The following is a 16,917-nucleotide window of genomic DNA, read 5'->3' on the forward strand; positions in this document are numbered from 1 at the left end:
CCGCCGCCCCCCCCCCGCCGCCCCCCCCCCGCCGCCCCCCCCCCGCCGCCCAAACGACACCCCCTCAAATACACACCACGGGTCACACAAAGATCCCCCGTATATTCTTAACAAGACTGTTTCGGCAAGCGAGTAGCGCCTATGACGGCGGGAGCTGCGCACGAGGGGCTGCGAGGCCAGCACCACGCCCGGCCGCCTTTGTCTCTCTAAGTGGCGATGTTTGCACACGGCGCCACGTGTTTACTCATTTGAGATCCGTCACTGGGTTCGGATAATCGCCACTGGTGATGGCCATCAGCGGGAATCGAAGTCGTGTCGCTTGGTTCGTAGCGCAGTGCGCTAACCATTGCACCACCGCTCCCCCACTATATACTGTGTACAGTACCTCTTATCACATACCCGAACGACACACTGCCACTGCACGTATCGTGCTACGTACTGTACCCCAAGTCAACGAATTCCACTTCACACCCCAACCCCCGATCACACACACCCCCAATCACCACCACATGCTCCGATCACACAATTCAAGTATCTACCAACCACACTTCCTCGATCATACACACCCCCAATCACCACCGCAACCTTCAACGACCCCAGCCACAATCACCCCCCCCCCCAACCACACCCCAATCACCACCCCAACCACACCCCCAATCATCACCCCAACCACACCCAATCACCACCCCAACCACACCCCCAATCATCACCCCAACCACACCCCAATCACCACCCCAACCACATCCACAATCACCACCCCAACCACACCCCCAATCATCACCCCAACCACACCCCAATCACCACCCCAACCACACCACCAACCACACCCCCAATCATCACCCCAACCACACCCCAATCACCACCTCAACCACACCCCCAATCATCACCCCAACCACATCAACAATCACCACCTCAACCACACCACCAACCACACCCCAATCACCACCCCAACCACACCCCTAATCATCACCCCAACCACACCCCAATCACCACCCCGACCACACCCCCAATCACCACCCCAACCACACCCCCAATCATCACCCCAACCACCACTCCGACCACACCCCCAATCATCACCCCAACCACACCCCCGATCACCACCCCAACCACACCACCAACCACATCCCCAATCAGCACACCAACCACATCCACAATGACCACCCCAACCACAAACAACCCCAACTCCACATGCACCCACAAACAACCCTAACTACACCCCCAATCACCCCCCCCCAAACCACCCCACCCCCTAACCACACCCCTAACCACAGACCCCCCACACCTCCCCAACTACAACTCCCACCGCTCTCCAGCGCTGAGCGGTGCACGTGGGGACGTGATGTCACGACAGGCACCAGCCAATCGGCGAGCGGCGTTTGAGTCCCCGGCACTCTGCGCCCCGCCCCTCAGCACGTCAATCAAAGTAACGTGGCAGCGATGGCGGCTCTGTCTCGTGAGCCCGCGCCGCTCTAATTGGTGGTGATTGCCCCCCCCCTCTCGAATGCTCATCCCGAGTGGGGTGGGGGCTGCCGATCTATCGTGCGGCCGGCTGCAGTGCGGTTGGTGCTGCTTGACTGGTTGGCTAGTTAGTGGTTGGCTAGTTAGTGGTTGGCTAGTTAGTGGTAGTGGTTTGCTAGTTAGTGGTTTGCTAGTTAGTGGTGTGCTAGTTAGTGGTAGTGGTTTGCTAGTTAGTGGTTTGCTAGTTAGGGGTAGTGGTTTGCTAGTTAGTGGTTTGCTAGTTAGTGGTTGGCTAGTTAGTGGTAGTGGTTTGCTAGTTAGTGGTTTGCTAGTTAGTGGTAGTGGTTTGCTAGTTAGTGGTTTGCTAGTTAGTGGTAGTGGTTTGCTAGTTAGTGGTTTTCAAGTTAGGGGTAGTGGTTTGCTAGTTAGTGGTTTGCTAGTTAGGGGTAGTGGTTTGCTAGTTAGTGGTTTGCTAGTTAGTGGTAGTGGTTTGCTAGTTAGTGGTTTGCTAGTTAGGGGTAGTGGTTTGCTAGTTAGTGGTTTGCTAGTTAGTGGTTTGCTAGTTAGTGGTAGTGGTTTGCTAGTTAGTGGTTTGCTAGTTAGGGGTAGTGGTTTGCTAGTTAGTTGTTTGCTAGTTAGGGGTAGTGGTTTGCTAGTTAGTGGTTTGCTAGTTAGTGGTTTGCTAGTTAGTGGTAGTGGTTTGCTAGTTAGTGGTAGTGGTTTGCTAGTTAGTGGTTTTCTAGTTAGGGGTAGTGGTTTGCTAGTTAGTGTTTGCTAGTTAGTGGTTTGCTAGTTAGTGGTTTGCTAGTTAGTGGTAGTGGTTTGCTAGTTAGTGGTTTGCTAGTTAGTGGTTTGCTAGTTAGGGGTAGTGGTTTGCTCGTTAATATTTGCTAGTTAGTGGTTTGCTAGTTAGTGGTAGTGGTTTGCTAGTTAGTGCTTTGCTAGTTAGTGGTTTGCTAGTTAGAGGTAGTGGTTTGCTAGTTAGGGGTAGTGGTTTGCTACTTAGGGGTAGTAACTGGTTAGCTGCTCAGACTGTAATTGTTGTGGATTTGCTCTCCAACACACCGGTGTGCTGAACTAGTAACTAATTGGCACGTTTTGTCTACGTGACAAACCTTACTAATTGGCTGTGTCGGGTGGTGGCGGGTGTAACGACACATTCATATTTACGCCATCTAACCCCCGAAAAAATCCTATATTATGTAGTGGTAGTGACTGGTTTGCGAGTTAGTGGTGGTTACTAGATTGCTAGTCAGGGGTAGTGACTGGTTTGCTAGTTAGGGGTAGTACTATAGTTGGCTAAGTGGTTAGGATAAGTGGTAGTTGTTTGATTTTCTAATTAGTACGGGATAGGTGTGCAAGTGCTAGTGTCTGGTTGGGGCTAATGTATTAGGGTTAGAATTCATGCTGGGAGCTGGTTAGCTAATTGGTTCGAGTTAGCGCTAGTCTTGGATAGTTGGTTCGGATTCGGGACAAGGTTAGTGCTCGTAGCTAGATGGTTATTGTTAGGGTTAGTGCTCGTAGCTAGGTGGTTATGGTTAGGGTTAGTGCTCGTAGCTAGGTGGTTATGGTTAGTGCTCGTAGCTCGGTGGTTAGGGTTAGTGCCCGTAGCTAGGTGGTTATGGTTAGGGTTAGTGCCCGTAGCTAGGTGGTTATGGTTAGGGTTAGTGCTCGTAGCTAGGTGGTTATGGTTAGGGTTAGTGCTTGTAGCTAGGTGGTTATGGTTAGCGTTAGTGCCTGTAGCTAGGTGGTTATGGTTAGGGTTAGTGCTCGTGGCTAGGTGGTTATGGTTAGGGTTAGTGCTCGTAGCTAGGTGGTTATGGTTAGGGTTAGTGCTCGTGGCTAGCTGGTTATGGTTAGTGACCGTAGCTAGGTGGTTATGGTTAGGGTTAGTGCTCGTGGCTAGGTGGTTATGGTTAGTGCTCGTAGCTAGGTGGTTATGGTTAGTGCTCATAGCTAGGCGGTTATGGTTAGGGTTAGTGCCCGTAGCTAGGTGGTTATGGTTAGGGTTAGTGCTCGTAGCTAGGTGGTTATGGTTAGGGTTAGTGCTCGTGGCTAGGTGGTTATGGTTAGTGCTCGTAGCTAGGTGGTTATGGTTAGTGCTCATAGCTAGGCGGTTATGGTTAGGGTTAGTGCTCGTAGCTAGGTGGTTATGGTTAGGGTTAGTGCTCGTAGCTAGGTGGTTATGGTTAGGGTTAGTGCTCGTAGCTAGGTGGGTAGGGCTTTTCTTAGACTGCCCAGTCTGCTTGTCCCGCAGATTGCTCGCCTCTCATCTTGCACGTCACTCAAACCAGGAGTTCCGGATTCGAGTACACGGGAGTCTCATACGAAGGGTACTGGTTGTACGAACGTGGCTGAGTTCAGGCTAAGGCCCCGGGCTTTCTTCACGGGCGGCCGAGACTTATATTTGAACCCAGGACCCCAATAGGTTAACTTCCTCGCCTGGTATACAGGAGAACGTGGGTTCGATCCCCAACCCTGACGCCTGCTGTATATTTGGAGTTTGCGTCTCTCTCTCTCCGTGGTCGCGTGGATTTTTCTCCGGGTTCTCGGGGGTTTCCCTCCACATTTAGAGTCAACCCCACGCGTTTAGAATTATTTGGCTGCAATACGTTTTCATGCGATGATAAGCCACTTCGTTGAGCTATCATTTGTGATATACAGTGAGGGAAAAAAGTATTTGATCCCCTGCTGATTTTGTACGTTTGCACACTGACAAAGAAATGATCAGTCTATAATTTTAATGGTAGATTTATTTGAACATTGAGAGACAGAATAACAACAAAAAAATCCAGAAAAACGCATGTCAAAAATGTTATAAATTGATTTGCATTTTAATGAGGGAAATAAGTATTTGACCCCTCTGCAAAACATGACTTAGTCCTTGGTGGCAAAACCCTTATTGGCAATCACAGAGGTCAGACGTTTCTTGTAGTTGGCCACCAGGTTTGCACACATCTCAGGAGGGATTTTGTCCCACTCCTCTTTGCAGATCTTCTCCAAGTCATTAAGGTTTCGAGGCTGACGTTTGGCAACTCGAACCTTCAGCTCCCTCCACAGATTTTCTATGGGATTAAGGTCTGGAGACTGGCTAGACCACTCCAGGACCTTAATGTGCTTCTTCTTGAGCCACTCCTTTGTTGCCTTGGCCGTGTGTTTTGGGTCATTTTCATGCTGGAATACCTATCCACGACCCATTTATAAAAGACACCTGGGAGCCAGAAATCTTTCTGATTGAGAATGGGTCAAATACTTATTTCCCTCATTAAAATGCAAATCAATTTATAACATTTTTGACATGCGTTTTTCTGTATTTTTTGTTATTCTGTCTCTCACTGTTCAAATAAACCTACCATTAAAATTATAGACTGATAATTTCTTCGTCAGTGGGCAAACGTACAAAATCAGGAGGGGATCAAATACTTTTTTCCCTCACTGTAGCCAGGTCGCTTCTGAAAAAAGAGCTATTTAGCTCAGTGGGCGTTACCTGGTAAATTAAATAAGTAGTGGTGGCGGCTCGGTGCTGATGACACCTCATTGGTTTTTCCCCCCCTTGAGCTACCGGGCCCAACTTTCCCTTTCATTTTGAGACCAGGCAATTTCCACGCATGCGGAAAGCTCCCCCCCCCCCCCCCCCCCACTTGTTCCCCCCACCGCCTCCACTCCTTCCACAATTAAGTTCCATTTCTGCCAATCTCGCCGTGTCCTCGGCACAAGGCAATCGGCGCTCGCTTGAGAATGCTCAGCCCGCTGGACTCCTACGAGAGGCGGGCGTTGATACCCACGGCCAGCGCCTCAGTGCAGCCTGCATGGCCTTGAATCCCAAAAACGAGCCTTCAATTTCTCACACTTGCTGCTCCACCATTAGAATTCGCCTCCCATCGTCTTTCTCGTTTTTTTCTTCTGCGAGTTCCCGAAACTAAAGTCCCCTGGTGGCCTTTAGTTGCGGCCCCCCGACAACACAAAAATGTGAATACACTCCCCCCCCCCCCCCATCATCATGCTGCGGTTACAACCCCGCAATTGTTTCAAATGTGCAGCAGCTCCTTATGCTGATGATGCCTTATCGGCGAAAATGGGGCCTCCCCTCCTCTGAAAATTAGTGAACAACACTGCCTGATAACCTTGCTCGAGTCAAGAAACGTATTAGCTATTCAGTTGGTTTTTTTGCTCTCAGTCCCTCCACAGTGCTGTTTCTTGCTGCCCACTTGGTGTTTTGGGCCCGCGTCTCAGCAACCGTGGACATGTAAACAGGGACCGGCCCAAGTTATTAATTGAGATCATCTCTCGCTGGCCCTGCGCAGAGTGTACAGATACAGTCATTGCGGGGGTGATTAGAACGCACAGTTGTTTGGCTCCAAAGTGAGCGCTTGACATGGATCGTGTTTTGGTTTTGTGTGTTTGTGTTATGTGCGTGTTTGTGTGTGTTGTGTGTGTTTGTTGGGCAATGGTTAGCGCGCGGCTCTACGAACCCGGCCACCCTAGTTCGATTCCCGCTCACGGCCAACACCAGTAGCGATTATCTGAACCGGCACTGGGCCTCCTCTAGGTCGACTCAGCCTCAAATGAGTACCTGGAAAGACAAAGGCGGTCGGGCGTGGTGCTGGCCACTCACCCCTTCGTGTATCGTTCCGGCCTTCATAGGTGCTCGCTAACAGCACTTGTCCCCAAGTCTGTTCAGGCTATACGGGGGATCTTTATCTTTGTGATTGTGTGATTGTGTGGTTTGTGTGTTTTTCCCCATAAAGTGCAAGATGCCATCGCACGTTGCTAAGTGCGCGTGTACGTGCTCGCTCACAGTACTTTCCCAATCGGCCTCTTTTAAGGCTATACGAGAGGATCGTTGTCCCGTGTGTGTGTGTGGAGTTTTCACATCAAGGCGAGCAGTGGTTTAAGTGGTTAGCTCACTGGGCGACAAAAACCCAGCGACCAGAGTTCACTTCCCGCTCGCGATCAATAACAGTGGTGAATATTTGAACCGGTCGCTGGGCCTCCCCTAGGTTGACTCAGTCGTCAATTATGCGGTGGGTTGTGTCTACATCAGCAATGGGGAGACAAAGGCGTCCGAGCGTGGCGTTGGCCCGCGCCGTGCCGGCCTTCAAAAGGTGCTCGCTAACAGCACTTCCCCCAAAAGTCTGTTTAGGCTATACGGGGGATCTTTGTCTTTGGAGTTTTCACCCGAAGGCGACGGCTTGATATGTAGCCGTGGCCGCTGGCTTAATGAGCCGCATCTTAGAGCCGCATGGTTTTTTTACATTCTAAAAATCCTCTCAACAATTCAATTTCTGTTTTTTTAATCAGCAGATTCTTCACCAGTTTTTCCTCCACTCACAATTTTCTGAGAGCAAACTCGGACTTTGCTAATGTATACAATATATCGCGGTGTCATTAATTTGGCCCGGCACGATTTCGTTTCTTACATCGAGTAACCGAGGCCACGTTGGGACCAGGGTGCAGGCAATGAGGGCATTGAGTCTCGAGGCCACGACCACTAATTCACATAGCCCCCCCCCACCACTCCCCTCCCGCCCCCCTATACTTGAAGACAATCACTGACAATCTATCACAGCGCCAGGAACGTGAAGGGGCTCTCATCGAGATCATTGGTAAGCCATCAATCAAGGCGCCTCGGCGGGCGCAATTTATATTTTGTTCTCCTTCGTGTTGGTCCGAGGTAGCTTGAGATTGGAGGCCAGAAACCATTCACACTTACCCGCCGGGGGGTTGGGGGAGGGGGGCTGGGGGATAGGGGCGTGTGAGAACTTGTGAAGAGAACTCAAGCAGATCTGGGGGGAAAAATACGGATAAGTTTTTTTTGGTCTCTAGGGATTTCAGCAAAAATGAGGTGGCAAGCGACGAAGACAGAGAGGTGACGTGCCGCGTGTGTGTGTGTGGTGTCGGTGAGTGGCACGTGATGTCATCACTGTCGGTGAGGATAGCATGGTCTCTAGACTGTCGGTGAGGGTCGTGTGATGTCTGTATTGTGGGTGAGGTTCGCGTGGTGATTTCACTGTCGGTGAGGGTCGCGTGGTGATTTCACTGTCGGTGAAGGTCACGTGGTGATTTCACTGTCGGTGAAGGTCACGTGGTGATTTCACTTGTCGGTGAAGGTCACGTGGTGATTTCACTGTCGGTGAGGATCGCGTGGTGATTTCACTGTCGGTGAAGGTCACGTGGTGATTTCACTGTCAGTGAAGGTCACGTGGTGTCTTCACTGTCGGTGAGGGTCACGTGGTGACTTCACTGTCGGTGAAGGTCACGTGGTGATTTCACTGTTGGTGAGGGTCACGTGGTGACTTCACTGTCGGTGAGGGTCGCGTGGTGATTTCACTGTCGGTGAAGGTCACGTGGTGTCTTCACTGTCGGTGAGGGTCGCGTGGTGATTTCACTGTCGGTGAAGGTCACGTGGTGATTTCACTGTCGGTGAGGGTCACGTGGTGACTTCACTGTCGGTGAAGGTCACGTGGTGACTTCACTGTCGGTGAAGGTCACGTGGTGATTTCACTGTCGGTGAGGGTCGCGTGGTGATTTCACTGTCGGTGAAGGTCACGTGGTGTCTTCACTGTCGGTGAGGGTCGCGTGGTGATTTCACTGTCGGTGAAGGTCACGTGGTGACTTCACTGTCGGTGAGGGTCACGTGGTGATTTCACTGTCGGTGAAGGTCACGTGGTGACTTCACTGTCGGTGAGGGTCACGTGGTGACTTCACTGTCGGTGAAGGTCACGTGGTGTCTTCACTGTCGGTGATGGTCGCGTGGTGATTTCACTGTCGGTGAAGGTCACGTGGTGATTTCACTGTCGGTGAGGGTCACGTGGTGATTACAGTGTCGGTGAGCGTCACGTGGTGACTTCCCTATCATTGAGTGTCACGTGGTAACTTCTCTGTCGGTGAGGGTCACGTGGTTACTTAACCGTTGGTGAGGATCGCGCGGTGACTTCCTTGTCAGTGAGGGTCCCGTGGTGACTTCACTGTCGGTGATGGTCACGTGGTGACTTCACTGTCGGTGAAGGTCACGTGGTGACTTCACTGTCGGTGAAGGTCACGTGGTGACTTCACTGTCGGTGAAGGTCACGTGGTGACTTCACTGTCGGTGATGGTCGGGTGGTGACTTCAGTGTTTTTGAGGGTCACGTGGTGACTTCACTGTCGGTGATGTTCCAGTGGTGACTTCAGTGTCAGTGAGGGTCGCGTGGTAACTTGCCTTGTCGGTGAGGGTCGTGTGGTAATTTCACTGTCGGTGAGGGTCACGTGGTGACTTCACTGGTGGTGAGGTTCACGTGGTGACTTCAGTTTTGGTGAGAGTCACGTGGTGACTTCAATGTTTGAAGGGTTGCGTGGTTACTTTACCGTCGGTGATGGTCGGGTGGTGAATTCCTTTCGTTGAGTATCACTTGGTAACTTCTCTGTCAGTGAGGGTCACATGGTGACTTCACTGTTGGTGAGGGTCGAGTGGTGACTTCAGTGTCGGTGATGGTCACGTGGTAACATCTCTGTCAGTGAGTGTCACGTGGTGACTTCACTGTCGGTGATGGTCACGTGGTGACTTGCCTGTCGTTGTGTGGTTTGTGATGACTTCTCTGTCGGTGAGGGTCGTGTGGTGACTTCACTGTCGGTGAGGGTCACGTGTTGACTTCACTGTTGGAGAGGTTCACGTGGGGACTTCAGTTTCGGTGACAGTCACGTGGTGACTTCACTGTTGGTGAGTGTCACACGGTGACTTCCCTGTCAGTGAGGGTTTTCTGTTGACTTCACTGTCAGTGAGGGTCACGTGGTGTCTTCAGGGTCTGTGAGGGTCACGTGGTGACTTCCTTGTCAGTGAGGGTCACGTGGTGACTTCACTGTCGGTGATGGTCGGGTGGTGACTTCAGTGTTTTTGAGGGTCACGTGGTGACTTCACTGGTGGTGAGGTTCACGTGGTGACTTCAGTTTTGGTGAGAGTCACGTGGTGACTTCAATGTTTGAAGGGTTGCGTGGTTACTTTACCGTCGATGATGGTCGGGTGGTGAATTCCTTGTCGTTGAGTATCACGTGGTAACTTCTCTGTCAGTGAGGGTCACATGGTGACTTCACTGTCAGTGAGGGTTGCGTGGTGTCTTCAGGGTCTGTGAGGGTCACGTGGTGTCTTCACTGTTGGTCTGGGTCGAGTGGTGACTTTCCTGTCATTGAGTGTCACGTGGTAACTTCTCTGTCAGTGAGGGTCACGTGGAGACTTCACTGTCGGTGAGGGTCGAGTGGTGACTTGCCTCTCGTTGCGTGGTTTGTGGTGACTTCTCTGTCAGTGAGGGTCAGGTAGTGACTTCAGTGTCAGTGATGGTCACGTGGTGACTTTCTAATCATTGAGGGTCGCATGGTGACTTCACCGTCAGTGAGGGTTTTGTGTTGACTTCACTGTCAGTGAGGGTCACGTGGTGTCTTCAGGGTCTGTGAGGGTCATGTGGTGACTTCCTTGTCAGTGAGGGTCACGTGGAGACTTCACTGTCGGTGAGGGTCGAGTGATGACTTGCCTCTCGTGTGGTTTGTGGTGACTTCTCTGTCAGTGAGGGTCACGTGGTGACTTCACTGTCGTTGAGGGTCAAGTGGTGACTTCAGTGTCAATGAGGGTCACACGGTTACTTTACTGTCGGTGAGTATTTTCTGTTGACTTTACTATCAGTGGTTTCTGTTGACTCTACTATCAGTGAGTGTTTTCTCTTGACTTCACTGTCAGTGAGGGTTGCGTGGTGTCTTTAGGGTCTGTGAGGGTCACGTGGTGTCTTCACTGTCGGTGATGGTCGGGTGGTGACTTCACTGTTGGTGCGGGTTGAGTGGTGTGACTTCCCTGTCGTTGAGTGTCACGTGATAACTACTCCGTCAGTGAGGATCGCGGGGTGACTTTCTTGTCCGTGAAGGCCATGTGGTGACCTCACTGTCGGTGAATGTCACACGGTGACTTCCCTGTCAATGAGGGTCGCGTGGCGATTTCACTGTCCCTGAGGGTTTTGTGGCGACTTCACTGTCGGTGATGGTCGTGTGGTGAATTCACTGTCCTTGAGGGTCACGTGGTGACATCAATGTCGGTGAGGGTCGCATGGTGACGTCACTGTCGGTGAGGGTTTTGTGGCGACTTCACTGTCGGTGATGGTCACGTGGTGACTCCCTTGTCGGTGACGGTCGCGTGGTGACGTCACTGTCGGTGAGGGTCGCGTGGTGACGTCACTGTCGGTGAGGGTCGTGTGGTGACGTCACTGTCGGTGAGGGTCGCGTGTTGACTCCACTGGTATTGAGGTTCACGTGGGGACTTCAGATTTGGTGAGGGTCACGTGGTGACTTCAGTTTATGTGACAGTCGCGTGGTGACTTCAATGTTGGTAAGGGTTGTGTTTAGACTTCACTCTCGGTGATGGTCACGTGGTGGCTTCACTGTCCGTGAGGGTTGTGTGTTGACTTCCCTGTCGGTGAGGATCGAGTGGTGACTTCCCTGTCGTTGAGTGTCACGTGGTAATATCTCTGGCAGTGAGGGTCACATGGTGACTTCACTGTCGTTGAGGGTCAAGTGGTGACTTCTCTGTCAGTGAGGGTCACGTGGTGACTTCACTTTCGTTGAGGGTCAAGTGATGACTTCAGTGTCAATGAGGGTCCCACGGTTACTTTACTGTCAGTGAGTGTTTTCTGTTGACTTCACTATCAGTGTTTTCTGTTGACTCCACTATCAGTGAGTGTTTTCTGTTGACTTCACTATCAGTGAAGGTTTTCTCTTGACTTCACTGTCAGTGAGGGTTGCGTGGTGTCTTTAGGGTCTGTGAGTGTCACGTGGTGTCTTCACTGTAGGTATGGGTCACGTGGTTTCTTCACTGTTGGTGCGGGTCGAGTGGTGACTTCCTTGTCGTTGAGTGTCACGTGATAACTTTTCTGTCAGTGAGTGTCACGTGGTGACTTCACTGTCGGCGAGGGTCGAGTGGTGACTTCTCCGTCAGTGAGGATCGCGAGGTGACTTCACTGTCGGTGATGGTTGAGTGGTGACTTCACTGCCGGTGATGGTTGAGTGGTGACTTCAGTGTCAGTGAGGGTCACGTGGTGACTTTCTTGTCCGTGAGGGTCATGTGGTGACTTCACTGTTGGTGAGGGTAAAATGGTGACTTCAGTGTCAGTGAGGGTCATGTAGTGACTTCACTGTTGTTGAGGGTCACGTGGTGACTTCACTGTCGGTGAGGGTCGCGTGTTGACTTCACTGTTGGTGTGGTTCACGTAGGGACTTTAGTTTGGTGAGGGTCACATGGTGAATTCAGTTTCGGTGAGGAACTACATTATAAGTGGCATAGTAACTGGATTCACAGTGGCGTAGTAACTACATTATCAATTACGCCGTAACGACATTATCAGTGGTGTAGTAACTACATTATCAGTGGCATAGAGGCTACATTTTCTGTGGCGTAGTAACGACATTATCAGTTGCCAGTTTAACACGTAGGCTTTCGCGACCAATATTCATAATAACGGTGTTTGGGTTAGATTGCGTTATTTATAAATGTGTCGTAACCCTCCACCACCCGACACGGCCAAACAGTATAAAAATGTGTCACGTTTACAAGGGACAAATAGTTCACTACTTTAGCCCACCGGTGTGTTGAAGAGTGAATCAACATCATTTAAAATTTGAGTACGACGTTTCGCTGGTAATTACGGTTTTTAAAATTTTATTCAGTATCTTAGCGGAGACAACAAAAACAAAACAAAGCAAAGACCGAGGGGCCGCCCCTTCGCTCGCGCCATAAAGGCCCCGCTCAGCCACCGACCCATCCTCTGGACCGGGGTCACCCCTGCCACAGCACTGGAGGGGCAGCCTCCCCTTCCAGCCACGCACACCTTCACCCCCGGACGCCGGCGAGGCCCCCCCCTGGCCGCCCTAGCCCACCCTGGGTAGCGGCCACTTCCATCGTTCTCTTGCGGCATCGTGCCCCATTTTCACCCGGTCCACCTCCACCACCCTTTCCAACAATCTCTTCACAACATAACATGTCTCCAACAGGGACCCCTCCAGCTCCTTCTTTCGCGCTTTCCACAGCGCCTCCTTCTTCACTCCTATTACAGCCCACACCTGGTCCCTGTCCTCCCTCCCCACCCCCCGCAGCTCTTCCCACATGACGTCCCGTGCCGTCACCCTCGACAACGCGAAACGGGCCAGCAACGGCTTCTCCTCCAGACCTCCTGGGCAAAAGGGCACGCCACCATCACGTGCGCTGCAGTTTTGTCCGCGTTGCTTCCCCTCGGACACTTGGGGGTATGCACCATTTGGCGGCTGTACAAGAAACCCCGCATCTCCAACTTGTCCCGGACAGCCAGCCATGACAGGTCCCTCTGCTCCTTCGTGAGCGCTGCCGACAACACATTCCCCCAAATCTTCCCGTGCATCTCCCTCCTCGCACCGGCCACCTCGTCACAGGCCTCCTCCTTCTCCGCCGCAGCCCGCACCTCCCTGGGAGCCCACCGGCCCCCCCACCGGTTCAGGCCGTGCTGCCCGACATAGTTCCCCACCACGTCGCTGACCCAGCCCCCCGGCCAGTCCAAAGGAGTGCTCCTTCCTATCTCAGTCATCCCGAGCCCCCGCAACCGCCACGTCAGCCGATACCTCATATAACACGCTGCCTTGCCCCGCGGCTCCGCAGAGAAAAACGGCCGCAGCGCGTTGCAGACAAAAGTCGATTGCAGGGTATACCACACATTTGGGGCACCCCTCCCCCCATTCCCGACTTGCAGACACACCGCGGCCCTCCTCACCCTCTCCATCCCTCCCCCCCAGATAAACCTGAAAATCGCCGAGGTCAAGGCCTTAGCCTCCCTCCCACCTGGCGGGAAAACCTGCGCCAAGTAGTTTAGGGATGGTAATATTTCTGTCTTTACCACCATAATCCTACCGGCCATCGTGAGCCGCCTCCCAGCACACTTACCCAGACAGCCCTTTGCCTTCCTCACCGCTTCTCCCAGATATCTTCCCCCATCCTATCCCCACAGAAGAACACCCCCAGTACTTTTATCCCCTCTGTTTGTAGACTCGGTTCCGGCGGCCGACCCTCGAAAAGCCTCGAGTCTCCATAAACCATCAGCTCACTTTTCCCCACACTAACCTTCAATCCGGAGGCTGCGCAGAACTTCCCATCCCCTCCATTGCCCTCCATACCGATGCTACGTCCCTGCATAGCATGGCCACATCGTCCATGTACAGGGTCACCTTTCCTTGCTCCCCGGTATTACCACCCCCCTAATCCTCTGGTCATTCCTTATCATCTGCGCCAGAGGCTCCATGCACATGACAAATAGTACTGGGGACATCGGGCATCCCTGCCGCACCGCGGAACCCACTGGAATGATCCCAGAGCGTTCCCCATTTATCAGGAGTCTGATAAATGCATGATTGCCCCTCTCCTTCCCTTCCCCTTCATTCCTCTCACATTAACAGATGCTACAGATATGTCCATGCCGAGGCGTACATTATTCCGTGTCGGACTCCGGTGCGCGCTCCCCCCGTCTGACTTTGTCCGCCTTCTCCTTGACCTTTTTTCTCCCCTTCAACCTCCGGGGCTTCCCCCGGTTCAAACGTCCCCCCCCTTCCACCCACCTCCACCCAGATTCCCCCGAATCCGGCGAGGATCCTGAAAGGCTCGCATCTTGCTAGGGACTAGCTTCTTTCAGAACTCTGTCCAGCTTCCTTTTTCTCCCCCCCCCCGATTCCTCCCATGTGTCATCCGCTTCTTCCTCCACCCGCTGCCCCTCCTGAGAAACAGAAATAACTTTAATCGCTCTGACAGTTACAGGCTTAGTGTGGCTTGGAAGCGTATTATTAAATAATACATATTACAATTCCTTATAGGGGAAACACATACTAATTTACGGATTTCTAACGTAGCACATAATCACAATAACACACATTACAACTAATTACTAATCTACAACTCATTACTAATCATAAACATTGATTGATTACCAATCGATTATATAATTACAATACCCCCCCCCCCCCCCCCGCCTCAAAATGATGACGTCACCATGCTGCTCTATTTAAGACCGGGAGCAAGTGAGGGCTTTACCATTCTGGCGAATTGCCCGATGCTGCTGGAGTAATTGCCAGAGAAACGCGTTCCTGTTCCTGTTCTTCCTGACGCACTACTGCGGCGCTCGTCGGTGTCCCATGGGTTCTCCAGCCACCCCGGGGTGTACGAGGGCCCCAGACCGAGTGGTCTGGGGTGGCCTTGCTGCCGGAGGGTGGGGGAGCCACAGGCGCCGCGGGAGGAGTGACCCCGCTGCAGCGAGCACGTGGAGATGGCGGGGATGGAGACGGAGTCGCGGCGCACGTCGCGGACCAAGGAAGGTGCCTGGGGTGCTGCGAGCGACCGGAGGAGCGGCGCGGGCCCGTCTGGTGCGGGGATGATGTTGGGTGAGGCGCAACGAGGGAAGAGAGTGGAGGGGGTGGATGGCTGGAGAGTGCGGGGAGGGAGGAGCGGGGAGGAGAACGAGGGGGAGCGCCGGGAGGATGGGGTGCGAGTGCCCCCAACCAGAATGGGGAGGAAGGGGCAGGAGAGGCGCCTGCAGCCCAGGGGCCGGGGGAGGGGCAGTGGAGGGAGAAGACCGCGGGCGCTGGCCCGGTGGGAGCGGGGAGGCCCGGCAGAGGAGCGGGGAGGTGGTGCAGCGGAGCTGGGGCAGGCCTGACCCCGATGCAGGCCAGGAGGCACAACTGCGTGCGAGTTGAATTCAAGGAAGATGTGGAAGAGGAGGTGACCCTGGACAGGACGACCTTCGTGAGGTCGGTGGTGCTTGGGATGCTGCGGGTGGAGGTGGAGGACCTCTATTGGTTGATTGCTCTGCCGGGGGGGAGGGCGTTTGATGTGAGCTTCAACTCCAACATTCTGCTGCAAAATTTCCTTGCCCGTTTCGAGGAGAAGGCAGGGGAGAAGCCGCTGACGTCCATGAGGACGCGGTTACTGTCGGACCTGGAGACAAAGGTTGTGACCGTGTTCCTTTATAATGAAGGGTTGTATGATCAGGACGTGGAGGTGTGGCTGAGGCAGCATTGTGTGGTTCTGTCGGGTTGCAAGAGGGTGCTGGATGCGGCGGGGATATGGACGGGGGCCAGACAATGGAGGGTGCGTCTGAAGACGGAGGGGGGGGGGGCACTGAGGCACGTCCCGAGCGCATTGAACATTGGGGCTATGTTGTCTATGCGGGACAGCCCAAACTGTGCAGGAGGTGTGGGGGAGGGGGGCACCTGGCGGCAGCGTGCGTGGCACGCGTTTGTTTCAGGTGCAGGGCGCTGGACCACACGGTGGAGGAGTGCGGGGAGCTGGCCCTTTGCAACCTGTGTGGCAGCAGAGGGCATTTGTATAGGACCTGCCCAGAGTCCTATGCTAACAGGGTGCGGGCATGTCGGAGTGGACAGGTAGAGGAGGCCGCGGAGGAGGTGGCCGGATGGGAAGCAGGCCGGGTGCATGGAGGGGAAGGGAAAGGGGAGGTGGAGGAACCACGACCCCGTGGGGAGGGTGAGGGGGGGATCTGTGGGGGATGGAGCACCACCACCAATGGAGGGGGAGTGGGGGGAGGAGGGGAGAGGAGATGGAGAAGAGGACTCGGAAACCCCAGTGGGGGACTGGGCGGAGGTGATGGGCGAGGAGGAGGGTGAGGAGGGGCAGCGGGTGGAGGAAGAAGCGGATGATGCATGGGAGGAATCGGGGGGGAGAAAAAGGAAGCAGGACAGAGTTCTGAAAGAAGCTAGTCCCCAGCAAGATGCGAGCCTTTCAGGATCCTCGCCGGATTCGGGGGAATCTGGGTGGAGGTGGGCGGAAGGGGGGGGACGTTTGAACCGGGGGAAGCCCCGGAGGTTGAAGGGGCGAAAAAAGGTGAAGGAGAAGGCGGACAAAGGCAGATAGGAGGAGCGCACACCGGACTCCGACACGGAATAATGTACGCCTCGGCATGGACATATCTGTAGCATCGGTTAATGTGAGAGGAATGAAGGGGAAGGGAAGGAGAGGGGCAATCATGCAGTGGCTGCAGATCACCAGACACGACGTAATTATCCTCCAAGAATGTCACCTACCCTATACCCTAGGGTCGGAGGCTTTGCTGGACGAATGGAAGGGACACTACATTTGGTCTGGCAGCAACGGGAACAGATGTACATTCGTGGTTACCCTCCTAGGAAGAAGGGGAATGAGAGTGGAAGGGACCCAGGAAATAATACCGGGTCGGCTCCTCTGTGTAGATGCATCTTACCAGGGTGTGGAGCTACGGCTGATAAATGTGTATGCCCCGGTACGATGTATGGACAGGACGGAGGTGTGGGAGAGCCTGGCAGGCCTACTGGCCACCAGGAGGCAGGTCATTGTGGGGGGCGATTTTAACTGCCCGTTGTGTCTGGCGGATCTGGTGTTGGTAAAGGGGAGGAGGAAGTTAGATTCCTCTTCCAGGAAACTGAGGGAGTTGATGGAGGACTT

At 53.4% G+C, this 16,917-nt stretch overlaps 1 protein-coding gene across 1 annotated transcript in view; it reads right to left on the reverse strand.

Moving 5' to 3' along the window:
• The window catches only part of LOC116950694 (transducin-like enhancer protein 4), a 54,961-nt gene extending 54,543 nt beyond the window's left edge, over positions 1 to 418 (reverse strand). Inside the window, exon 1 of the mRNA XM_032968668.2 lies at positions 400 to 418. The gene's annotated coding sequence lies outside the window, so the exon portion shown is untranslated. The remainder of the gene's footprint in view (positions 1 to 399) is intronic.
• Positions 419 to 16,917: the final 16,499 nt, after the last annotated feature.

The sequence above is a fragment of the Petromyzon marinus genome, chromosome 40, assembly GCF_048934315.1.
Source record: "Petromyzon marinus isolate PM22_M1 ecotype Great Lakes invasive population chromosome 40, UKy_Petmar_22M1.pri1.0, whole genome shotgun sequence".
In the NCBI taxonomy this organism is placed as follows: Eukaryota; Metazoa; Chordata; class Hyperoartia; order Petromyzontiformes; family Petromyzontidae; genus Petromyzon; species Petromyzon marinus.